Source organism: Budorcas taxicolor, chromosome 3 (genome assembly GCF_023091745.1).
Source record: "Budorcas taxicolor isolate Tak-1 chromosome 3, Takin1.1, whole genome shotgun sequence".
NCBI lineage: Eukaryota > Metazoa > Chordata > Mammalia > Artiodactyla > Bovidae > Budorcas > Budorcas taxicolor.
The window spans coordinates 90,467,447-90,494,061 of record NC_068912.1 but is presented as its reverse complement, the minus strand read 5'-3'; the positions used below and the strand labels follow the sequence as shown (position 1 = coordinate 90,494,061).

Here is a 26,615-nt window from a genome sequence, read left to right as displayed (position 1 = left end):
CAGATTAGAATATGAGCTGCCCCCACAGCAGGTCCAGAGACCAGCACAGTTTTAGAGGACATTCTAGGGAGGTGAGGTGGACTGTGACTCCCAGAGAGGGAAAGGACTCTGACAGCAGTGACTCAAGAAAAACATTTATTATTCTTTATTGTTCTGTAGATTCTTTTGGATCCCCCCCCCCCCCCACATTGTAGTTGTCGATTTTATTGGTACTATGAAATATAATTAAGCTTTTGAGTTTTCTTTTTCTTTTTTTTTCTCAGTCACATATTTATTGTTGTTATACTGCCTCTATGTTAGGCTTTTGCAGTTCTGGGGAGTTCTCCTTTCCACCCCCCATCCCCACCCCTTTTCTCTTTTTTAATTTAAATTTTTAAAACCTTTTTTTTTTTTTCTACACTCATTTCTTTGTCGGCCTTTACCACTGTTCTTTTCCCCTTGCAGTTGATCTTTTATGTATATAAATTCTTTTTCATTTACCTCTATTTAACTTTGCATATCTATTCTTTATTTTCTTTCTTTCCTTTCCTCTCAACATATTTGTTAGGGTTAGGTTTATTTTCATTGCTTTAGTCCCCATTTGGCATCTTGCTTTATGCTTTTTTTTTTTTTTTTTTTCCCCAGTTTGTGCTTTAGTTAATTCTGTTCTGGTGGATATACTTTTTGGTTCCCTTTGTTCACCAGGTCAATCTATTGTACTTTATTCTTGTTGGACTGTTTTGATTTTGCTTATAGGTGTGTATGTGTATATTCAGTCACAATTTTTATTGTTGTTATAAACCTCTGTATCTACATTGGGTTTTTGCAGTTCTGTGGAGTTTTTCTTCTTTCTTTCTTCTTCCATTTCTTTTCTGTTCTCTTTTTTATAATTTTAATTTTGTAAACCCAGTCTACTTTTTCTACATTTACTTCTTTGTTTGCCTTTCCTGCTGCTCTTTTCCCCTTGCAGTTAATCTTTAATGTATACAAATCTTCTTCATATATCTCTGTTTAACATTGTGTATCTATTTCTTCTTTCTTTTATTTCTTTCCTTTACTTTCAACAAATCTGTTAGTTTTGTTTTCATTGCTTATTCCCCACTTGGCACCTTGCCTTAGTTTTGTTTTCCAGTTTGTGTTTTAATTAGTTTGTTCTTAGCTGGTAAATATAATTTTTTTTATTTCCTTTGTTTCCTAGGTCAATTTATTGTACTTTTCTTTTGTTGGACTGTGTTGACTTTGATCATGGGTGTATATGTACATGTGTATATTCCATTATTTTAATTATTATTTGCCCAATTTTGTAGCTGCCATTTGTTTGGGGTTAATCTTTGGTTTCACCTTTGTGGATATCTGTTTTAATCTCACTTAATGCCATAACAACCACTTGTGGAATCTTCATTCCTGACAAGAGATAAAGCCCTGAGCCTTTGAAGTGGGAGCACTGACTCCAAGGCCCTAGACTATCAAAGAACCAACACTAGGGGGTATCAAATAGAGAGAACTCACACAAAGGAAACAACTGGAATACAAGACGTGGCATCACCCAACCACCAATAGTACCCTGTGCAGGACACCTCATCTAAACAACAAACAAAGGAAAAATACAAACCCAATCATCAGCAGACAGGATTACCACCACACTCAGCCTTGCCCATGAGAGGAAAAGCAAACAAAACAAACAAACAAAAATTCAGCACAAATCTCACCCTATAAGAAGCTTACACAAACCATTGGGCAAACCTTAGGAGGGCATAAACCAAAAGGAAGAAAGAATTCAGCCTTGAAGCCTGGGAAAAGGAGACCTCAAACACAGTAAGTTAAAAAAAAAAAAAAAAAAGAAAAGGCAGAGAAATACTACACAGATGAAAGAACAAACTAGAAACACAGAAGTCCAAATAAATGAAGAGGAACTAGGCAAAATACCTGAAAAAGAATTCAGAATAATGATAGTAAAGATGATCAAAACCCTTGAAAACAAAACAGAGACAATGTAAGAATCAATTAACAAAGACCTAGAAGAATTAAAGAATAAACATCCAGAGACAAACAACACAATTACTGAAATTAATTGAAAGTTGACCTAAATCAAATCCCTTATGATTATACAGTGGAAGTGAGAAATAGATTTAAGGGCCTAGATCTGATAGATAGAGTGCCTGATGAACTATGGAATGAGGTTCGTGACATTGTACAGGAGACAGGGATCAAGACCATCCCCATGGAAAAGAAATGCAAAAAAGCAAAATGGCTGTCTGGGGAGGCCTTACAAATAGCTGTGAAAAGAAGAGAAGAGAAAAGCAAAGGAGAAAAGGAAAGATATAAGCATCTGGATGCAGACTTCCAAAGAATAGCAAGGAGAGATAAGAAAGCCTTCTTCAGCGATCAATGCAAAGAAATAGAAGAAAAGAAGAGAATGGGAAAGACAAGAGATCCCTTTAAGAAAATAAGAGATACCAAGGAAACATTTCATGCGAAGATGGGCTCGATAAAGGACAGAAATGGTATGGACCTCACAGAAGCAGAAGATATTAAGAAGAGGTGGCAAGAATACACAGAAGAACTGTACAGAAAAGATCTTCATGACCCAGATAATCACGATGGTGTGATCACTCACCTAGAGCCAGACATCCTGGAACGTGAAGTCAAGTGGGCCTTAGAAAGCATCACTACGAACAAAGCTAGTGGAGGTGATGGAATTCCAGTAGAGCTATTTCAAATTCTGAAAGATGATGCTGTGAAAGTGCTGCATTCAATATGCCAGCAAATTTGGAAAACTCAGCAGTGGCCACAGGACTGGAAAAGGTCAGTTTTCATTCCAATCCCAAAGAAAGGCAATGCCAAAGAATGCTCAAACTACTGCACAATTGCACTCATCTCACATGTTAGTAAAGTAATGCTCAAAATTCTCCAAGCAGGCTTCAGCAATACGTGAACCATGACTTTCCTGATGTTCAAGCTGGTTTTAGAAAAGGCAGAGGAACCAGAGATCAAATTGCCAACATCTGCTGGATCATGGAAAAAGCAACAGAGTTCCAGAAAAACATCCATTTCTGCTTTATTGACTATGCCAAAGCCTTTGGACTGAGTGGATCACAAAAAACTGTGGAAAATTCTGATAGAGATGGGAATACCAGACCACCTGACCTGCCTCTTGAGAAATCTGTATGCAGGTCAGGAAGCAACAGTTAGAACTGGACATGGAACAACAGACTGGTTCCAAATAGGAAAAGGAGTATGTCAAGGCTGTATATTGTCACCCTGCTTATTTAACTTACATGCAGAGTACATCATGAGAAACGCTGGACTGGAAGAAACACAAGCTGGAATCAAGATTGCTGGGAGAAGTATCAATAACCTCAGATATGCAGATGGCACCACCCTTATGGCAGAAAGTAAAGAGGAACTAAAAAGCGTCTTGATGAAAGTGAAACAGGAGAGTGAAAAAGTTGGCTTAAGCTCAACATTCAGAAAATGAAGATCATGGCATCTGGTCCCATCACTTCATGGGAAATAGATGGGGAAACAGTGGAAACTGTGTCAGACTTTATTTTTTTGGGCTCCAGAATCACTGCAGATGGTGACTGCAGCCATGAAATTTAAAGATGCTTATCCTTGGAAGAAAAGTTATGACCAACCTAGACAGCATATTCAAAAGCAGAGACATTACTTTGCCGACTAAGGTCCATCTAGTCAAGGCTATGGATTTTTCAGTGGTCATGTATGGATGTGAGAGTTGGACTGTGAAGAAAGCTGAGCACCAAAGAATTGATGCTTTTGAACTGTGGTGTTGGAGAAGACTCTTGAAAGTCCCTTGGACTGCAAGGAGATCCAACCAGTCCATTCTGAAGGAGATCAGTCCTGGGTGTTCTTGGAAGGAATGATGCTAAAGCTGAAACTCCAGATCTTGGGCCACCAGATGCGAAGACTTGACTCATGGGAAAAGACTCTGATGCTGGGAGGGATTGGGGGCAGGAGGAGAAGGGGACAACAGAGGATGAGATGGCTGGATGGCATCACTGACTCGATGGAGGTGAGACTGAGTGAACTCTGGGAGTTGGTGATGGATAGGGAGGCCAGGCATGCTGCGATTCATGGGGTCACAAAGAGTCGAACGACTGAGCGACTGAACTGAACTGAATTCAAATTACTCTAGAAGGAATCAACAGCAGAATATCTGAAGCAGAAAAAAGAATCTGTGAGCTGGAAGATAAAATGTTGGAAATAACTTCTGAAGAGTAGGAAAAAGGATGAAAAGAACTGGGGATAGTCTCATAGACCTCTGGGACAATATCAAAAGCACCAACATTCAAATTATAGGGGTCTCAGAAGAAGAAGAAAAAAAGAAAGAGTATGAGAAAATTTTTGAAGAGATTATAATTGAACATTTCCCCAGCATGGATAAGGAAATAGTCAATCAAGTCCATGAGGCACAAAGAGTCCCATACAGGATAAACCCAAGGAGCAACTCACCAAGACACATAGTAATCAAACTAACAAAGACTAAACACAAAGAAAGAATATTAAAAGCAGCAAGGGAAAAGCAACAAGTAACAATGTTACAATAAGTAACATTGTTACATATCAAGGGAAACCCTATTTGCTTAATAGCTGATTTTTCAGCAGAATCTCTGCAGGCCAGAAAGGAATGGCAGGATATATTTAAAGTACTGAAAGGGAAAAATCTACAGCCAAGATTACTGTACCCAGGAAGGATTTCATTCAAAATTGAAGGAGAGATAAAAAAAATTTTTCAGATAAGCAAAAGAGAATTCAGTACCACCAAACCATCTTTACAACAAATGTTAAATGGACTTATATAGTCAAGAAATACAAGAGCAGAAAAAAATCTACAAAATCAACCCAAAACAATTAAGAATATGGCAATATATGTATATATCAATAATTACGTGAAATGTAAATGGATTAAATGTGTCAACCAAAAGACACAGACTGGTTAAATGGATACAAAAACAAGACCCATATATGTGCTATCTACAAGAAACCCACTCCAGACCTAAAGACACCTATAGACTGAAAGGGGATGGAAAGATTTATTCCATGCAAATGGGAAGCAAAAGAAAGCTGGAGTAGCAACCCTCATATCAGACAAAATAGACCTTAAAATAAAGATTACAAGAGATAAGGAAGGACACTACATAATGATCAAGGGATCAATCCAAGAGGAAGACATAACAGTTGTAAATATCTTTGCACCCAGCAAAGGAGCACCTCAATGCATAAGACAAACACTAACAGATATAAAAGAAATTTATAGTAAAACAATAAATAATAGTAGGAGATTTTAACACCCCACTCCCACCAATGGACAGATCATCAAAACAGAAAATTAATAAGGAAACACAAGTTTTAAATGATACATTAGATGGGATGGATCTCATTGATATCTTCAGGACATTCCATCCAAATGCAGAAGAATACAATTTCTTCTCAAGTGCACATGGAACATTCTCCAGGATAGACCATATCTTGGGTCACAAATCAAACCTCAGTAAATTTAAGAAAATTGAAATCATATCAAGCATTTTATCCAACCACACAGCTATGAGACTCGATATCAATTACAAGAAAAAAAACCTGTAAGAAACACAAACACGTGGAGATTAAACAACACATTTCTAAATAACCAACAGGTTACTGAAGAAATCAAAAGGGAAATAAAAAAATTTCTAGAAACAAATGACAATGAAAGCATGACAACTCAGCAGCAAAAGCAGTCCTAAGAGGAAGTTTAAAGCAATACAATCCTACCTCAAGAAACAAGAGAAACCTCGAATAGACAACCTAACTTTATTCTGAAAACAACTGGACAAAGAAGAACAGAAAATCCTAAAAATTAGTAGAAGGAAAGAAATCATAAAGATCCAAGCAGAAATAAATGAAGAAAAATGAAAGAAACAATAGTAAAGATTAATAAAACTAAAAGTTGGTTCTTTGAGAAGATAAAATTGATGAACCTTTAGCCAGACTCATGAAGGAAAAAAGAGAGAAGAATAAAATTAACAAATTTAAAAAGGAGATTTTACAACAGACAATGCAGAAGTGCAAAGGATTATAAGAGACTATTATGAACAACTATATGGAAAAACAATGGCTAACCTGGAAGAAATGGACAGATTCTTAGAAAAGTTCAATCTTCCAAGACTGAACCAGGAAGAAATATAAATTATTAACAACCCAATTACAAGCACTGAAATTGAAGCTGTGATTAAAAAAAAAAAAACTCCCCCAAATCAAAAGCCCAGGGCCAAATGGCTTCACAGGAGAATTCTATTAAACATTTAGAGAAGAGCTAATGCCTATCCTTCTAAAACTCTTTCAAAAAATTGCAGAGGAAGGAACACTTCCAAACTGATTCTATGTGGGCGCCATCACCTGATACCAAAACCAGTCAAAGGCAACACAAAAAAAGAAAACTACAGGCCAATATCACTCATGAACATAGATTCAAAAATCCTCAACAAAATTTTAGCAAACAGAATTCAGCAACACATCAAAAAACTCATAAAACATGATCAAGTTGGGTTTATTCCAGGAATGCAAGGATTCTTGAATATATGCAAATTATCAATGTGATACACCACATTAGCAAACTGAAAGATAAAGACCATACGATCATCTCAGTAGAGACATAAAAAGCTTTTGACAAAATTCAGCACCCATTTATGATTAAAACTCTTCAAAAAGTGGGTATAGAAAGAACCTACCTCAACATAGTAAAGGCCATATATGATAAGCCTACAGCAAACTCTATTCTCAATGATGAAAACTGAAAGCTTTCTCCAAAGATCAGGAACAAGACAAGGGTGCCCACTTTCAACACTACCATTCAACATAGTTCTGGAAGTCCTAGCTATAGCAATCAGAGAAGAAAAAGAAATAAAAGGATAATGGATCAGAAAAGAAGAAGTAAAGCTCTCACTGTTTGCAGATGACATGATACTGTACATGAAAACCCTAAAGATAGTATCAGAGAATTGCTAGAGCTAATCAGTGAATTTAGCAAAATTGCAGGATACAATATCAATATATAGAAATCACTTGCATTTCTATATACTAACAATGAAAAAGCAGAAAGAGAAATTAAGAAATCCATCCCATTCACCACTGTAACAAAAAGAATTAAAGACCTAGGAATAAACTTACCTAAGGAGACAAAAGAACTGTACACAGAAAACTATAAGACACTGATGAAGGAAATCAAAGATGACATAAACAGATGAAGAGATATTCCATGTTCCTGGGTAGGAAGAATCAATATTGTGAAAATGACTATACTACCAAATGCCATCTATAGATTCAATGCAATCCCTATCAAATTACCAATGGTATTTTTCACAGAACTAGAACAAAAAATTTCACAATTCATATGGAAACACAAAAAACCCCAAATAGCCAAAGCAGTCTTGAGAACAGAGAATGGAGCTGGAGGAATCAACCTTCCTGACCTCAGATTATACTACAAAGCTACAGTCATCAATACAGTATGGTACTGGCACAAAAACAGAAATATAGACCAATGGAACAAGATAGAAAGCCCAGAAGTAGACTCATGCACATATGGGTATATTATTTTTGACAAAGGAGGCAAGAATATACAACGGGGCAAAGACAGTCTCTTCAATAAATGGTGCTGGGAAAACTGTATAGCTACACATAAAAGAATGGAATTAGAACACTTCTTAACACCATACACAAAGATAAACTAAAAATGGGTTAAAGACCTAAATATAAGACCAGAAACTATAAAACTCTTAGAGGAAAACATAGGCAGAACACTCGATGACATTAATCAAAGCAAGATCATTTATGACCCACCTCCTAGAGTAATGGACATAAAAACAAAAGTAAGCACATGGGATCTGATTAAACTTGAAAGCTTTTGTGTAGCAAAGAAAACTATAAGCAAGGTGAAAGGACAACACTCAGAATGGGAGAAAATAATAGCAAATGAAACAACTGACAAAGGATAAATTTCCAAAATACACAAGCTGCTCAAACAACTCAGTGCCAGAAAAACAAACAACCCAATCAAAAAGCGGTAAAAGGGCCTAAACAGAGATTTCTCCAAAGACATACAGATGGCTAACAAACACATGAAAAGATGCTCAAATCACTCAGTGTTAGAGAAATGCAAATCAAAACCACAATGAGGTATCACCTCACACTAGTCAGTATGGCTATCATCAGAAAGTCTACAAAAAATAAATGTTAGAGAGGGTTTGAAGAAAATGGAATGCTCTTGCACTGTTGATGGGAATGTAAATTGATACAGCCACGATGGATGATGGTATGGAGATTCCTTAAAACACTCGGAATAAAACCACCATAAGACCCAGCAATCCTACTCCTAAGCATATACCCTGAGGAAACCAAAATTGAAAAAGACACATGTATCCCATTGTTCATTTAGCACTATTTACAATAGCTAGAACATGGAAGCAATCTAGATGTCCATCGACAGATGAATGGATAAAGAAGTTGTGGTATACATACACAGTGGAATATTACTCAGCCCTAAAAAGGAATGCATTTGAGTCAGTTCTGATGAGGTGGATGATTCTAGAACCTATTACACAGAGGGAAATGATTCAGAAAGAGAAAGATAAATATCATATTCTAATGCACATATATGGAATCTAGGAAAATGGTACTGAAGAATTCATTTACAGGGCAGCAGTGGAGAAACAGACATAGAGAACAGACTTATGGACATGGGGAGAGGGGAGGGGAGGGTGAGATGTATGAAGAGAGTAACATGGAAACATATTACCATATGTAAAGTAGATAGCTGATGGGAATTTGCTGTATGGCTCAGAAAACTCAAACAGGGGCTCTATATCAACCTATAGGGGTGAGATGGGGAGGGAGATGGAAGGGAGGCTCAACAGGGAGGGGTTGTATGTATATATGAATACCTATGGCTGATTCATGTTGCCGTTTGATAGAAAACAACAAAATTCTGTAAAGAAATTATCCTTCAATTAAAAAAAATATGAGAGAGACAGTTCCTTAGACTGTAAGGTGATCAAATCAGTCCTAAAGGAGATCAGTCCTGGGTGTTCTTTGGAAGGACTGATGCTGAAGCTGAAGCTCCAATACTTTGGGCACCTGGTGGGAAGAGCAGATTCATTAGAAAAGACCCTGATGTTGGGAATGATTGAATGCAGGAGAAGGAGCGGAAGAGGAGATTTTATTAGAGAATGAGCTGGTTGGATGGCATCACTGATTCGATGAACATGAGAGGGAAGCCTGGAGTGCTGCAGTCCATCAGGTCACAAAGACTCGGAAAAGACTGAGTAACAGAACTGAACTGATGGGGAGAATAGGGTGACAGGAAAGCAGATAAGTTCACTGCAAACCTAGAGGAGAGGACTGATAGTGGTCAGGGGCAGGGTGGTGGCAGGACAGGTTTTGTATGATTCAGTTCATTTCAGTCACTCATTTGGGATATATTTTGAGTGTAGAGCTAGCAGGATTTATTGACTATCTGGATATTGGCTGTAAAAGAGTGAGTAATTAATGGGGTCACAAAAGAGTAAGGCATGACTGAGTGACTTTCACTTTCAGATTACATTTTTAAGCCATGAGAGTGAATGAGAAAACCAAGGGAATGTGGGAACATTTCAGTGATTCATAATAAATATTAAAGTTTTTATAATAAATTTTCAGTTCAGTCAGTTCAATTGCTCAGTCGTGTCCAACTCTTTGGGACCCCATGAATCGCAGCATGCCAGGCCTCCCTGTCCATCACCAACTCCTGGAGTTCACCCAAACTCATGTCCATTGAGTTGGTGATGCCATCCAGCCATCTCATCCTCTGTCATCCCCTTTTCCTCCTGCTCCCAATCCTTCCCAGCATCAGAGTCTTTTCCAGTGAGTCAACTCTTCACATGAGGTGGCCAAAGTACTGGAGTTTCAGCTTTAGCATCATTCCTTCCAAAGAACACCCAGGACTGATCTCCTTTAGAATGGACTGGTTGGATCTCCTTGCAGTCCAAGGGACTCTCAAGAGTCTTCTCCAACACCACAGTTCAAAAGCATCAATTCTTCGGCATTCAGCCTTCTTCACAGTCCAACTCTCACATCCATACATGACCACAGGAAAAACCATAGCCTTGATTAGACAGACCTTTGTTGGCAAAGTAATGTCTCTGCTTTTGAATATGCTATCTAGGTTGGTCATAACTTTTCTTCCAAGGAGTAACCGTCTTTTAATTCCATGGCTGCAATCACCATCTGCAGTGATTTTGGAGCCCCCCAAAATAAAGTCTGACACTATTTCCACTGTTTCCCCATCTATTTCCCATGAAGTAATGGGACCAGATGCCATGATCTTCGTTTTCTGAATGTTGAGCTTTCAGCCAAATTTTTCACTCTCCTCTTTCACTTTCATCAAGACGCTTTTTAGTTCCTCTTCACTTTCTGCCATAAGGGTGGTGTCATCTGCATATCTGAGGTGATTGATATTTCTTCTGGCAAGCTTGATTCCAGCTTGTGCTTCTTCCAGTCCAGCGTTTCTCATGATGTACTCTGCATAGAAGTTAAATAAGTAGGGTGACAATATACAGCCTTGATATACTCCTTTTCCTATTTGGAACCAGTCTGTTGTTCCATGTCCAGTTCTAATTGTTGCTTCCTGACCTGCATATAGGTTTCTCAAGAGGCAGGTTGGATGGTCTGGTATTCCCGTCTCTTTCAGAATTTTCCACAGTTTATTGTGCCCACACAGTTAAAGGCTTTGGCATAGTCAATAAAGCAGAATTAGATGTTTTTCTGGAACTCTTTTGCTTTTTCCATGATCCAGCAGATGTTGGCAATTTGATCTATGGTTCCTCTGCCTTTTTAAAGACCAGCTTGAACATCTGCAAGTTCACGGTTCATGTATTGCTAAAGCCTGGCTTGGAGAATTTTGAGCATTACTTTACTAGTGTGTGAGATGAGTGCTAATGTGCAGTAGTTTGAACATTGCTTGGCATTGCCTTTCTTTGGGATTGGAATGGAAACTGACCTTTTCCAGTCTTGTGGCCACTGCTGAGTTTTCCAAATGTGCTGGCATATAGAGTGCAGCACTTTCACAGTATCATCTTTCAGGATTTGAAATAGCTCAACTGAAATTCCATCACCTCTGCTAGCTTTGTTCATAGTGATGCTTTCTAAGGCCCACTTGACTTCACACTCCAGGATGTCTGGTTCTAGGTAAGTGATCACACCATCATGATTATCTGGGTTGTGAAGCTCTTTTTTGTACAGTTCTTCTGTGTATTCTTGCCAACTCTTCTTAATATCTTCTGCTTCTGTTAGGTCCATACAATTTCTGTCCTTTATTGAGCCCATCTTTGCATGAAATATTCCCTTGTTATCTCTAATTTTCATGAAGAGATCTCTAGTCTCTAGATCACATCAGCAAGGGAGAATGCTGGAACATCTCCTAAAACCATTAAATGCTTCTGCCTAGGAGGGGACAGACTCATTTTCATTGGCCAAAGAATTTCACCATGGCAAACTGCAAATGAAACAGAGTCATGCCAATCCTCTGTGTGCCTGGTAGGCAGAGAATTGGAAATACTTGGAAGCATCAATCAGTATTTAACTCAACCTTTGCTTAAAATGGATGTCTTGGTGGAATATAGATAAAATTGCAGTGCATTTTTTTCTTTCAGTCTAAAAATTATGATTCACTGTCTTCTGTTACCTGGAGGAGGCAATGGCACCCCACTCCAGTACTCTTGCCTGGAAAACCCCATGGACGGATCCTGGAAGGCTACAGTCCATGGGGTCGCTGAGGGTTGGACACGACTGAGTGACTTCACTTCATTTTTCACTTCCTTGCTTTGGAGAAGGAAATGACAACTCACTCCAGTGTTCTCCCAGGGATGGGAGAGCCTGGTGGGCTGCCGCCTGTGGGGTCACACAGAGTCAGGCACGACTGAAGCGACTTAGCAGCAGCAGCAGTCTTCTATTACCAGTGTTGTGTCTAGAAATTCAGATATTTATTTTTGTCTTTCTACCTACCGCTTGTTTATCTATTTACCAATATATTTGTATTTCTGTGCTAGTTGAGGTCTACTAAAATGACACAAAGAGAGGTAGATAGGTAAGAGATTTATCAAAACAGGAAGTGAAGGGCAGGAGAAACTTTGACCACAATGGAGGTATAAGACCTATGAAAGCAGAGTGGTAAAGAAAGAAGTTAAGGCAGGAGCTATCTCTGAGAGCAGTTTCTCCTTTGCTACAAATAGCTACAAATAGCTGTGAAAAGAAGAGAAGTGAAAAGCAAAGGAGAAAAGGAAAGATATAAGCATCTGAATGCAGAGTTCCAAAGAATAGCAAGGAGAGATAAGAAAGCCTTCCTCAGTGATCAATGCAAAGAAATAGAGGAAAACAACAGAACGGGAAAGACTAGAGATCTCTTCAAGAAAATTAGAGAACCAAGGGAACATTTCATGCACAGATGGGCTCGATAAAGGACAATAAATTATATTTATATACTATTTGTTCAGTTTTAAAGACTAGTAAAGTGCTAGAAGAAAATATATGCAAAAGTTTATATCATCTATAGAGTAAAACATTCTAGGCTTGATACCAAAGATAGAGTTATAAAGGAAGTCACTAACAGATATGATTATGTAATGTTTTATTTCCTATAAATCACAAATGACATATAAAAAATAAACTGATATTATGCAAAATTAGTGTCAATGTATATGATATACAAATGTCTAATCTTTATATGTAAATATTTTTGAAAATTAGTAATATTTCAAGATGAAAAGTAAGTAAAGATTTAAACTCAAAATTTACAAATAAAAAAATGGAAACACTCATTAAGTATACAGGAAATGTACAAACTAAAATAATAACAGTTTCACCTAATTTGGTAAAAATTATCTCAAACAGTAAAGCATCTGCCTGCAATGCGGGAGACCATGGTTCAATTCCTGGGTTGGGAAGAGCCCCTGGAGAAGGAAATGGCAATCCACTCCAACACTCTTGCCTGGAAAATCCCATGGATGGAGGAGCCTGATAGGCTACAGTACATGGGGTCGCAAAGAGTCGGACAGGACTGAGCGACTTCACTTACTTATCTTTATTTGATAAGACTTAGTTTGGGGAGTGGCTCTTGGAATAGTAGGTTCTTCATACTTTTACTGTAAGTTTGTATTAAATTTCCTGAGTGGTGAAGTCTGAACCTTAAAATGCACATCATCTTGACTAGAAAGACCACCTCTCATAATTTACCTTAACAGAAATGCTTTTGTTTATGGATCATGTTTCATTTAAAAGGTGGTGAATTATAATATTTAATTTAGTAAAATAGTAGTTATTAACTCAAGGGAGAGAAACTTAAATAACTATTAATAATATTAGTTGAATAAATAAATTTTGCTACATTTGTGTGTTATGCCAATATAGGCATGAAAATCATATTCTAGGATGATAGTTATTTACAAAAATATTTGTGGGTGGATATTTTGTTAAATGAACAAAGTTGATAACAAAACAAAGGGCAACAGCTTCCCATATTAAAATAATTATAATCCTATAATCTGCAGAGAAAAATCTGAAAAAACATATTTGAAAATATCCAATTTGGTTTTGTTTGGGTAGTGAAATCATAAGTGATTTTTCATTTTCTTTTTAATTATATTTCTCAGTCTTTTACAACAATAACAACAAAAGCAACAACAAAACAAACAAGAGAGAGGGAAAAAAGGTTTTCTAAGTTTATGTGGTTAAAAAAATGAAATCAAAATAAAAGGAGTAAAAGAAGAAAATCCAACAGTCCTGGTTGCCATCCAGTATTATATAATCCCGGAGTTCTTCAAAACCACTCAGTTGTGTGCTGACAGCTTGAGCAATGTCTGGGGTGAACGTTACAGAACATCTTTGTCCCAGCAAATCGGATGGCTGGGCGTACAAATAACTTGGCCTTTATTTTATTTATTTGCACTCTGACAAGGCAGTTTTCCCTGGTATTATCATTTTGCTTTTCTGTTATAAATTCAAGGCATTTTGCTATATACTTAATATACTTTATGGCATCCAGGCAAATAGCTCCCTCCAAGTTGAGTGTTAATATTCCACTTGACCAATGAGGAAACTGAGGCACAAAGAATTGGAGTAACTTGCACAATGTAATCGACAAGTAAGAAGTAGAGCTAAATTTCAAAAGCTTGTCCTCTATCTCCAGAATTTTTATTTTTCCTCTACAATTTTTTCCTAAAGAGTGAGTGGGGAAAATATGATTTCAGCGACAGAAGGACATCAATTAAGTGACAATAAATCTTAGTGTGAAACAGCTTGTCCCTTTTTCATGAAGTTTTAAACCCAACTACACAGAGAAAAACTGCTTAGTTTTATAAGAGTCTGTCTATACAAACTTTTCAGCATTTGTTAATTCTCCTTTTTTTTAATAATAAAAGGGCAGATCTAATGCTGCACACCTCCTTAAAATCTAATAATATTGCTTGATCTCATTGTATTTAGTTTTACTTTCTATTTAGAACAAGAGACATTGGTTTTTTCCATATATAGCTACAATATAAATTTTGTCTTTAAATAATTTAAAATTTTCATAAACACATTTAAATAAAATATTCTATCATTAACAGTATAAGTAAGCCACCAACTATTTAAAAAATTGTCAAGGGTAAATGCAAAGGCTTCTGAAATATTATGTGCTGCCTTTTCTCACCATTTTAGGAATTTGAAGTAGGACACAGTTAACATTTATTAATCCTTATTGTGTTCTAGTAGTTTCTATGATCCCACTTAATTCTCACAGTTGTTTTGTGAGTTTGGTATTGATACACTCAGTTTACAAATTTGGAAATGGAGGTCCTGCATGGATATGCAACCTAAGGGCATCCAACTAGTAAATGGTGAACTTGAGATTTGAACTCAAAGTCCTGGGTCTCTAAGGACTTAGTTTTAGGCTATGCCATTCATAGAGAGATAGCTAATTTGTGTGCTTTTTGCAATTCTTTTCAAGTGTGAAGTCATGAACATATAGTAAATCCAAGAGAAGTTCAGTTACTGGGACTGTTGTGGGCCAGGGTTGACACTGATGGCTGTGCAAAGTGGATGTGGCTGAGCTGATTTAGTCTTCTCTGAAGAACAGGTGGAAGGAGATTCAAGTGCATTCTCAAGAAAACAATTGAAGTGCATTCCATACCACTCAGGCTGGCTTGGAAACACAGCATCTTACTGCCCTCCTGCTTTATCTCTGCAAATGCTTAGGGAGGGGCAACATTCTAAGTTTCTATCAACACTTCACACCTTATTGTGAATTAATTTTTGATGATGTTAATTAACATTGATGACAGCAAGTTGAAACAATGGAATGTGATCCAAGATGTCATCAAAACACAAAACCTACCAAACAGGCAGTGTGAAAGCAGGGAAGCTGAGACTCAAGTATGTGTTCATTTTGATAACCACCAAGTCACTACCCACTTGGCTGTGAAAAGGGCTTTTTACCACATTTGCTCAAATATCAGGTGCATTCTTTACAAAAGCTCAGGATAGTTGTCTGGCTCATATAAATTTTCTAATACATTTCTTACTGTTGTGTTAGCCATTCCATTGTGTCTGACTCTTTGTGACCCCATGAACTGTAGCCCTCCACTCTTCTCTGTCCTTGGGATTCTCCAGGCAAGAATACTGCCATAGGTTTTCATTCCCTTCTCCAGGGGATCTTCCCAACCCAGGGATCATACTTGGGTCTCCTACATTGCAGGCAGATTCTTTATCATCTGAACTACTGGGATAATATTTAAAAAAAAAAATAGTCTGGGGATTTTCAAGACCTTATGAAACACATGGTTAAAATTTCTGACCAAGCTTTCTAGCCTGTGTATCGGTAAAATTCCAGTCAGGGAAACAACCCTCATGGGGCCTCTGCTGGCCAAGGCTCCTTGTTTATTGTTGGGAAGATCACTTTCAGCCCAAGGAGGTCACAGAGTTGACTTGACATGCTTCCTATCCTTTCTGCTCTTTAGCTGGTCATTGAAGACATTTAAACCTGACACCTCAGATCCTTTCATCCCGAAAACCAGATGTGCTCAGCTGGAGAGAGGAAAGGGCGGAACAGAATCCAAACCCTCCATAGAGAAGAGGGCCAAACGGACAAGTGGCCCAAAGGTTTGTCTTTTCTGCCCACTGCCTGACCTCTGCCTCCTTCCTATTCCAAAACTGGCTTCAGCTTTCCACCTAAGAAGAAGGGCAGTTCAGTTCAGTCCAGTCGCTCAGTCATGTCCGACTCTTTGCGACCCCATGAATTGCAGCACACCAGGCTTCCCTGTCCATCAGGTTTTATCAAATCCCCAGTTCTGAGCAGCCCACGAGACCCTGAGGTGTTTGTGTAATATGCTACCACATCTATACCACCCTGGCCCCTGAACTCATCCAAACTTCCTCCATGACTGCCCTAGATTATGAAATTCTTTTCTCTTCCCTTCAAAGACAATTCTCTGCATTCTAATAATGTTTATCAAGCAGGTAACCATCATGAAGATCGTGGCTACCATTGCTTGAGAGGGCTGCTGTCAATGTGATTAATGTAAGCATTTTACACGCCTGGTTTCTTCTATCCTCCCTTCCCCACTTCCACAGCATGGTCTTCACTGAAGATACCATGAGCTGCCTCCAGTTCCTCTGGGTACCTTACGCAGTCTACCTTGTGATCTATCGCAAACCACAGTTACCACTTGGGACTCTGTTTCCTCAACTGTGTAATGTAGATCCTATAATATCTAATGTCTATTAAGTCCTGCGGGTTTAAACATGCTGAATGAGTTTCCTCCTCCTCTAACTTTGTGTGCTCCTGAGATGAGGGAGGGGGGACAGTGAGTGAGATGTTTCCCCCGTTAACTACTTAGCTGGCTCCTGGCACAATTCCTTTTACAAACTTTCTCAGGTGTTTACTATTCCCTCTGATGTTACAGACCTTGACTGTGTCAGATCGAAAAGGGTGGTATATCATTGGGATCAATATGGTTTTATATTTGCTCCAGTGACCTCATGTCACTGACTTGTGTGTCCCCATGTCCTTCAAGGTTAATAGTGATATGCCTTATGCTTTTTCCATATCTACTCACAGCATCTATCAATATCATATAAGTCAGGGGAAGATGAATGGGAAGTAATATTTATAACATCACAGTTCAGAGAATTAACTCTGAAGACTGCCATCTTAGGTTCATCTTAAATCCTGACTTTGGTACTTACTGGCTGTGTAACCTTGGGAAAGCTGCTTAATCTCTCTGATCTCAATTCTACTTCATAAGTTATTTTGAGGGTTCCCTGGTGGCTCAGGTGGTAAGAAATCTGCCTGCAATGCAGGAGACCAGGGTTTGATCCCTGGGTCAGGAAGATACACTGGAAAGAGAATAGCTACCCACTCCAGTATTTTCGCCTGAAGAATGCCATGGACAAAGGACCTGGCAGGCTACAGTCCATGGGATAGTAAAGAGTCATACCTGACTGAGAAATTAATACTTTTAGACTTTAGATTATGAGAATTAAGTTAGTTAATATAAGTGCTTAAAATAGTGCCTGGAACATAGTTAAGGGTTATTGAGGTATTAGGAAAGATAAATCCATCTGAGTGCAGAGTTCCAAATAATAGCAAGGAGAGATAAGAAAGCCTTCCTTAAGTATTCAGTGCAAAGTAATAGAGGAAAACAATAGAATGGAAAAGACTAGATGAGATACGAAGGGAACGTTTCATGCAAATATGGGCAAAATAAAGGATAGAAACAGTATGGACCTAAAAGAAGCAGAAGATACTAAGAAGAGGAGGCAAGAATACACAGAAGAACTATCTGAAAAATCTTAATGACCCAGACAACCATGATGGTGTCATTACTCACCTAGAGTCAGACGTCCTGGAGAGTGAAGACAAGTGGGACTTAGGAAGCACCACTACAAACAGAGCTAGGGGAGGTGATGGAACTCAAGCTGAGCTAGTTCAAGTCCTAAAAGATGATGCTGTGAAAGTGCTGCACTCAATATGCCAGCAAATTTGGAAAACTCAGCAGTGGCCACAGGACTGGAGTCAATTTTCACTCCATTCCCAAAGAAAGGCAATGCCAAAGACTATTCAAACTACCACATAATTGCACTCATTTCACATGCTAGCAAAGTAATGCTCAAAATTCTCCAGGCTAGTCTTCAACAGTCCGTGAACTGAGAACTTCCAGATGTTCAAGCTGGATTTAGAGAAGGCAGAGGAACCAGAGATCAAGTTGCCAACATCCACTGGATCATAGAAAAAGGAAGAGAGTTCCAGAGAAACGTCTGCTTTATTGACTACACAAAAGCCTTTGACTGTGGATCACAAGAAACTGGAAAATTCTTCAAAAGATGGAAATGCAAGATCACCTTACCTGCCTCCTGAGAAACCTGTATGCAGGTCAAGAAGCAACAGTTAGAACTGGACATGGAACAATGGACTAGTTCCAAATTGGGAGTGGAGTATGTCAAGGCTGTGATTGTTACAAGGCTGTATATTATATGCAGAGTATATCATGTGAAATGCTGGGCTGAATGAAGCACAAGCTGGAATCAAGACTGCCAGGGGAAATATCAGTAACCTAAGATATGCAGATGACACCACCCTTATGAAAGAAAGTGGAGAGGAACTAAAGAGCCTCTTGATGAAAGTGAAAGAAGAGAGTGAAAAAGCTGGATTAAAACTCAGCATTCAAAAAACTAAGATCATGGCATCTGGTCCCATCACTTCATGGCAAATAGATGGGGAAACAATGGAAACAATGACAGGATTTATTTTCTTGGCCTCCAAAAATCACTGCAGATGATGACTGCAGCCATGAAATTAAATAATGTTTGCTCCTTGAAAGAAAAGGTATGACAAACATAGACAGTATATTAAAGAGCAGATATTACTTTGCTAACAAAGATTCATCTTGTCAGAGCTATGGTTTTTCCAGTAGTCACATGTGGATGTGAGAGTTGGACTGTAAAGAAGGCTGAGAGTCAAGGAACTGATGCTTTTGAACTGTGGTGTTAGAGAAGACTCTTGAGAGTCTCTTGGACTGCAAGGATATCAAACCAGTCAATCCTGAAGGAGATCAACCCTGAATATTCATTGGTGGGAGTAACGCTGAAGTTGAAACTCCAATACTTTGGCCACCTGATGGGAAGAGCCGACTCATTAGAAAAGACCCTGATGCTGTGGAAGATTGAAAGCAGGAGGAGTAGGGGATGACAGAGGATGAGATGGTTGAATGGCATCATCGACTCAATGGAGATGAGTTTTAGCTAACTCCGGCAGATGATGAAGGACAGGGAAGCCAGTTGTGCTGCAGTCCATGGAGTGCAAAGAGTCATACCCTACTGAGTGACTGAACAGCAACTATTTTTATTTTTAAGAATTTATTTCTTTCCAAGGATTATGCCAGAAGCACTAGAAAATAATAATAAAATCATAATAGATACTAATTATTGTATACTTGCTAGATGCTTTCATTCATATAATATGCTGTTCAGTTGCTCAGTCATGTCCGATTCTTTGTGATCCTATGGACTGAAGCCCACCAGGCTTCCCTGTCTATCACCATTTCCTGGAGTTTGCTCAAACTATTGTCCATCAAGTTGGTGATGCCACCCAACCATCTCATCCTCTGTCGTCCCCTTGTCCTCCTGCCTTCAATCTTTCCCAGCATCAGGGTCTTTCCCAGTGAGTCCATTCTTCACTTCTGGTCCTCACCTGAAACTCCTGGACCGCACTTCCCCTTGAGATGGTGCTGTACCCCCTATATAAGCAGCAGTGTAGGCAGAAAAACCATGCCCCCCGGTGCAGCCCCTTACCTCTGTTCTCTATTACACCACTTCAAATGGCCTTAGTAAAGTTTGAGAAGTTCTCTGAACAAAATTCAGAATATGGTAAAATGAAGCAGGGAAGATGGGCAAAAGATAAAAGATACCAATAGCAGACACCACCATGTTCCAACAGGACTATCAGAATGTGCCTGATAGATATCTAAGAAATGAGACATTTCTACAGTCTATCTCTCCTTTAGTGAGTCCTGCTTACTCTTGCAAAGACCTGGCAGAAGCTTCTTTACTTTCAGATCTAATTCTCAGACAGCACTGTGAGGGAGCTATGATGAGCATCCAAAATCCTCAGACTTGGGATTTCCTGGGTGGTCCAATCGTTGGGACTGTGTGCTTCTGCTGCAGGGGGTGCAGGTTTGATCCCTGGTCAGGGAACTAGGATCCTGCATGCCACATGGTATATTCTAAAGTTAAAAAACAAGCAAAAAACAAAAATCTTCAGGCTGAACTAACACCTAAGGGTAGAAGAATAGAGGTTGTTCTTCCAGTAGTATTAATTTTTTTAAATTAAATTTTATTGGAGTATAGTTGCTTGAAATTAAAAGATGCTTACTTCTTGGAAGGAAAGTTATGACCAACCTAGACAGCATATTAAAAAGCAGAGACATTACTTTGTCAACAGAGGTCTGTCTAGTCAAGGCTATGGTTTTTCCAGTAGTCATGTATGGATGTGAGAACTGGCCTATAAAGAAGGCTGGGCGCTGAAGAATTGATGCTTTTGAACTGTGGTGTTGAAGACTCTTGAGAGTCTCTTGGACTGCAAGGAGATCCAACCAGTCCATTCTAAAGGAGATCAGTCCTGGGTGTTCATTGGAAGGACTGATTTTGAAGCTGAAATCCCAATACTTTGGCCACCTGATGCGAAAAGCTGACTCATTTGAAAAGACCCTGATACTGGGAAAGATTGAGGGCAGGAGGAGAAGGGGACAACAGAGGATGAGATGGTTGGATGGCATCACTGACTCAACGGACGTGTGTTTGGGTAGACTCTGGCAGTTGGTGATAGACAGGGAGGCCTGGCATGCTGTGGTTCATGGGGTCGCAAAGAGTTGGACACGATTGAGCGACTGAACTGAACTGACTTTCTTGACAATGTTTTGTTAATTTCTACTGTACAGCAAAATGAATCAGCCATACATATAATTCCTCCCTTTTTTAACTCCCTGATTGGGAAGGTCTCCTGGAGGAGGATATAGTAATCTACTCCAATATTCTTGCCTGAAGAACCCCATGGACAGAAGAGCCTGGTGGGCTATAGTCCATGTGGTCCCAAAGAGTTGGACATGAGTGAACAACTTAGCATACACCATTCAGTAGCATTCCTTTTATTTTTATTATTATTTGTTTTGAGTTGTGAGTTAAGTTTTATTTGGAGCAAAATGAGGACTGAGGCCCAGGAGACAGCATTTCAGATAGTTCTGAGAGACTGCTCCAAAGTGGCAGTGGGGGGAAGTCAATATATAAGGTTTTGTTGAAGGGGGAGTTCAATACCATGAAGCACTCATTTTACAAAAGGTTTTTGTTAGTGATGAGGATCTGATAACACCATGAAGGGATTTAGTGCTTCTGTAGATAGGAAGAGATGCAAGGATTGAGATCATAAAATCTGTTCCTAAAAACATCCAACTATCTAAAGACCTGTCCCACCAGATTCCCTGGAGCACAGAGTGCCTCACTCCACCCTAAACTCCCTCAGAGGGTGTTGAAAGTCAACTGCTATAGCAACATGGGGTTCAATCTCCGTAGAGGCAGATGGCAAACGGCTTTGTTGTTCAGTCATTGGCAATGCTCTTGGTAAGTGCCAATTTGTAGTTGACACGGCCCCCTTGTAGTCATAAATCCAACCATACTTTGGGGGGCATTTCATGACCATTTTGTCCAGTGTTGCTGGGAAGGCTGGTTCCCAGTTCTGAAGAAGGTTTTTGTTGACAAGACACTCAGTGTGCTATTACTGGACTAAGGTCTTAATAGTCAAAGATCTCTGGACACCTGTCTTCTAGTTATGGTCCAGGAAAGTAGTCTCTCTTGTTGCATCTTTTCATACCTAGATTTACACTGTTATAATCATTGACTGTATATCGAGCTATACATTTAATCAACTGCTTCAAGTCTAGTTATCATTTCCATTGGAGGCTCAGTCATAAACTTGGTAATACAAGAAATAATCTTGTGAAACAAGCAAAATACAAATGGTATAGTTAATAACATTAGTGGAATTAAAAGGAAATATTTTAGCCATGAGCCTCCCACACCAGTTTTTTTTTCTTTTTTAAGATCATCAAGACTAGGGAATGAATCACTTAAAGCAGAAATCTCATTTTTCATGTGGTTCAAATGTGTCACGTTAAAGGATTCATCAGGTATGAAAATACGGCATTCAGTTTAAATTGTAGCACAGATATCTCCCCAAAATGCTGTAAGGTGTCAAGGGCCTTTCATTTGTGTAGCACTGCCTTTCTTATGATAGAGACAAAATTCAATAGGAGAATAGCCCGGTTACATATCATTTAAAGCTTATGAAAGTTGTTAAGGCTTAGGTATGGTCAATTACATGCTTCAAGTCCACTGAAGGTGCGCGCGCACACACACATGCACACAAACTGCTACTGACCACTCATCGAAAATAAATTTCCTAGGAGGTATCTGATCAGAGACCTAGAGGACAGAAATCCACCTAGAGAACAGGTAACCTAGAAGTACTAGGCACAGGTAATTGGCCAAAACCCAACAATTGGATTGAGTTTTAAACTAGCATCGAATAATGTCCATAATAGAAAACATGTGACTGATAGGCATAGGTCCAAGGAATCAAGAAAACATTATAAATGATTGTAAAATTCAGATCAGCATCTTAGGCAAGCTGTCTACTTCTGATGCCATCTTCTTCTCATTCTGGTGCAGTGTCATTTCCTCTGTTTGAGCACTGTTTTAAGGTGAGTTTGAGGTCAGCAGGCCTCTCTATAGACCAGTCCAGCTTAGGAGTCTTTTAAAAATAAGTTGTTCCCTCTTGCCAAATGCCACCAACATGGTGTTCAGGCACTTCATAGAGGTTGGCTGGGTGACCTATGCCTCCTTAGAGTCTTGTGCCTGGAAGCTGGTTGTGATTGTAGATGTTATTAGTTAGAACACGACTTTGGTGGATGGACTTTGTACTCAAGTATGGAGCAAGGAGAGATAAGAAAGCCTTCCTCAGCAATCAATGCAAAGAAATAGAGGAAAACAACAGAATGGGAAAAACTAGAGATTTCATCAAGAAAATAGAGATACCAAGGGAATATTTCATGCAAAGATGGGCTCAATAAAGGACAGAAATGGTATGGACCTCACAGAAGCAGAAGATATTAGGAAGAGGTGGCAAGAATACACAGAAGAACTGTACAGAAAAGATCTTCATGACCCAGATAATCACGATGGTGTGATCACTCACCTAGAGCCAGACATCCTGGAACGTGAAGTCAAGTGGGCCTTAGAAAGCATCACTATGAACAAAGCTAGTGGAGGTGATGGAATTCCAGAAGAGCTATTTCAAATCCTGAAAGATGATGCTGTGAAAGTGCCACACTCGATATGCCAGCTAATTTGGAAAACTCAGCAGTGGCCACAGGACTGGAAAAGGTCAGTTTCCATTCCAATCCCAAAGAAAGGCAATACCAAAGAATGCTCAAAGTACCACACAATTGCACTCCTCTCACACACCAGTAAAGTAATACTCAACAGTCTCCAAGCTAGGCTTCAGCAACAGGACCTTCCAGATGTTCAAGCTGGTTTTAGAAAAGGCAGAGGAACCAGAGATCAAATTGCCAACATCTGCTGGATCATCAAAAAAGCAAGAGGGTTCCAGAAAAACATTTATTTCTGCTTTGTTGACTATGCCAAAGCCTTTGACTGTGTAGATCAGAATAAACTGTGAAAAATTCTGAAAGAGATGGGAATACCAGACCACCTGACCTGCCTCTTGAGAAATCTGTATGCAGGTCAGGAAGCAACAGTTAGAACTGGACATGGAACAACAGACTGGTTCCAAATAGGAAAAGGAGTACGTCAAGGCTGCTTATTCGCACCCTGCTTATTTAACTTCTGTGCAGAGTACATCATGAGAAACGCTGGGCTGGAAGAAGTACAAGCTGGAATCAAGCTTGCCGGGAGAAATATTAATCACCTCAGATATGCAGATGACACCACCCTTATGGCAGAAAGTGAAGAGGAGCTAAAACGCCTCTTGATGAAAGTGAAAGAGGAGAGTGAAAAAGTTGGCTTAAAGCTCAACATTCAGAAAACGAAGATCATGGCATCCGGTCCCATCACTTCATGGGAAATGGATGGGGAAACAGTGGAAACAGTGTCAGACTTTATTTTGGGGGGCTCCAAAATCACTGCAGATGGTGATTGTAGCCATGAAATTAAAAGACGCTTACTCCTTGGAAGGAAAGTTATGACCAACCTAAATAGTATATTCAAAAGTAGAGACATTACTTTGCCAACAAAGGTCCGTCTAATCAATGCTATGGATTTTCCTGTGGTCATGTATGGATGTGACAGTTGGACTGTGAAGAAAGCTGAGTGCTGAAGAATTGATGCTTTTGAACTGTGGTGTTGGAGAAGACTCTTGAGAGTCCCTCGGACTGCAAGGAGATCCACCCAGTCCACTAAAGGAGATCGGTCCTGGGTGTTCTTTGGAAGAACTGATGCTAAAGCTGAAACTTCAATACTTTGGCCACCTCATGGGAAGAGTTGACTCATTGGAAAAGACTCTGATGCTGGGAGGGATTGGGGGCAGGAGGAGAAGGGGACGACAGAGGATGAGATGGCTGGATGGCATCACCGACTCGATGGACATGAGTTTGGGTGAACTCCGGGAGTTGGTGATGGACAAGGAGGCCTGATGTGCTGCAATCCATGGGGTCGCAAAGAGTTGGACATGACTGTGTGACTGAAATGAATTGAACTGAACTGATGGAGACAGGCTATGCTTTTCAAATGCATGCAGCTCACTGATTTCATCTTCAAGTTCCCACACAGTGCTCACCATAGGTATGTTGGAAAACCCTAGTAGAAGGCAGATATCCCTGCAAAGTGAGTGGCCACAAGGTGGGTCAAGAAGATTGAAGCCAAAAAAGAAATCAAAGATGGCAGATTTCAATTGTTAAAAAGTCACAAAGGCAAGACTCATCAAGCTTGGAGTTAAGAAACTTGAAAAGACAGCTCTCCTGAGAGCTTCTCACAAGAAAGCAGTTACTGCTAAGGGGACAGCTGCAGAAGCTGTTGCCACTGCCCATGTTCCAGCGGGGGAAAAAATAAAAAGATGACCATTGTGGGTAAGAAGGCATCAGCCCAGGAGGTTCCTGCCCAGAAAGCTACAGGTCAGAATGTAGCAACTTCTCCAAAAGCTCAGAAGGGTCAGAAAACTCCAGCCCAGAAAGCACGTGCTCCAAGGCATCTGGCAAGAAAACATGAGAACATGAGCCAATTCTAAACAGAATAAAGGTGCTTTTTGACATGCTGGCAAATTAAAATAAATAAGTGATTCACACTCTTTTATATTGAGGCATCATTAGCCAACCCCTTGTGGTACACCTTGACTGAATTACATTGGGATGTTGTGATATGGTAACTGAGATCTGACTTCTTGGACACAAACTAGGGATTCAGGCACTTGATTTCTTTTCTAGCTCTTGTTGTCTATGTTTGTGTATCCTTCTGAAAGGATGAAATGTTTGCCGTTTTCTCAAATTTTTACTTAAGTTTTATTCTAGATCACTTTGGAGAAAATGGTGCTTTCTCTTGGTTCTTTAATGCACTCACCATGCGAACAATTATAAGGGCTGCATGAAAAGTTACCTGAACATGTCTCCTTCACCACAGGCTTCTAATCTAAGACTTAGAGATCATTCATTCTTTTATCTTTGTGACCCTAAGGAAGAAAGAGAATCATCTTCAAGCTGTTTCCTTAGAGCTGTACTTTGAAGACCTGCTAATTGAAAGCAATGTCTCATTCAGATTTGCCTTGGAAAATTTTAAAGCAGATTATTTCCATCCCTCTGTCCTATGGAACAGCACTCCCTTTTGTGTTTCATGTGCAAACCTGTGGGTTCTTTTGGTTGTTTTGTCCTTGTTGCTACTGTATATAATTAGAGAATTTCTGAGTTTGCAAAAAGCATATAAGTTGTCTAATCTAGTCTCTATACATTAGCAATATCCTCTGCTACTGTTGGAGAACTTAGTACTTTGGTGTCAGTGTAGTCTATTGTTGGGTGATACTAAGGCTTTAAAAGTTCTTAGTCTATAGTGATAAGAAGACTGCTTTCCGAGAACTTCTATTTTGGATCCTATTTTCAACCTTGAGACATCATAGAAATATACTTAATCAAACCATAGTATTTTTCTCTAAATATGTGAGATACTGATTTTATTGATCTCACTAGAAAGCTTATCACTTCATGGCAAATAGATGGGAAAACAGTGGCTGACTTTATTTTGGGGGGGTTCCAAAATCACTGCAGATGGTGATTGCAGCAATGAAATTAAAAGACACTCCTTGGAAGGAAAGTTATGACCAACCTAGACAGCATATTCAAAAGCAGAGACATTACCTTGCCAACAAAGGTCCGTCTAGTCAAGGCTATGGTTTTTCCAGTGGTCATGTATGGATGTGAGAATTGGACTATAAAGAAAGCTGAGCACCAAAGAATTGATGCTTTTGAACTGTGGTGTTGGAGAAGACTCTTGAGAGTCCAAGGGATCCAACCAGTCCA

General features: G+C 39.2%; 1 pseudogene; it reads left to right on the top strand.

Moving 5' to 3' along the window:
* The first annotated feature begins 15,358 nt into the window (after window positions 1-15,358).
* On the top strand, window positions 15,359-25,336 carry LOC128045601 (60S ribosomal protein L14-like; annotated as a pseudogene).
* The last annotated feature ends 1,279 nt before the right edge of the window (window positions 25,337-26,615 follow it).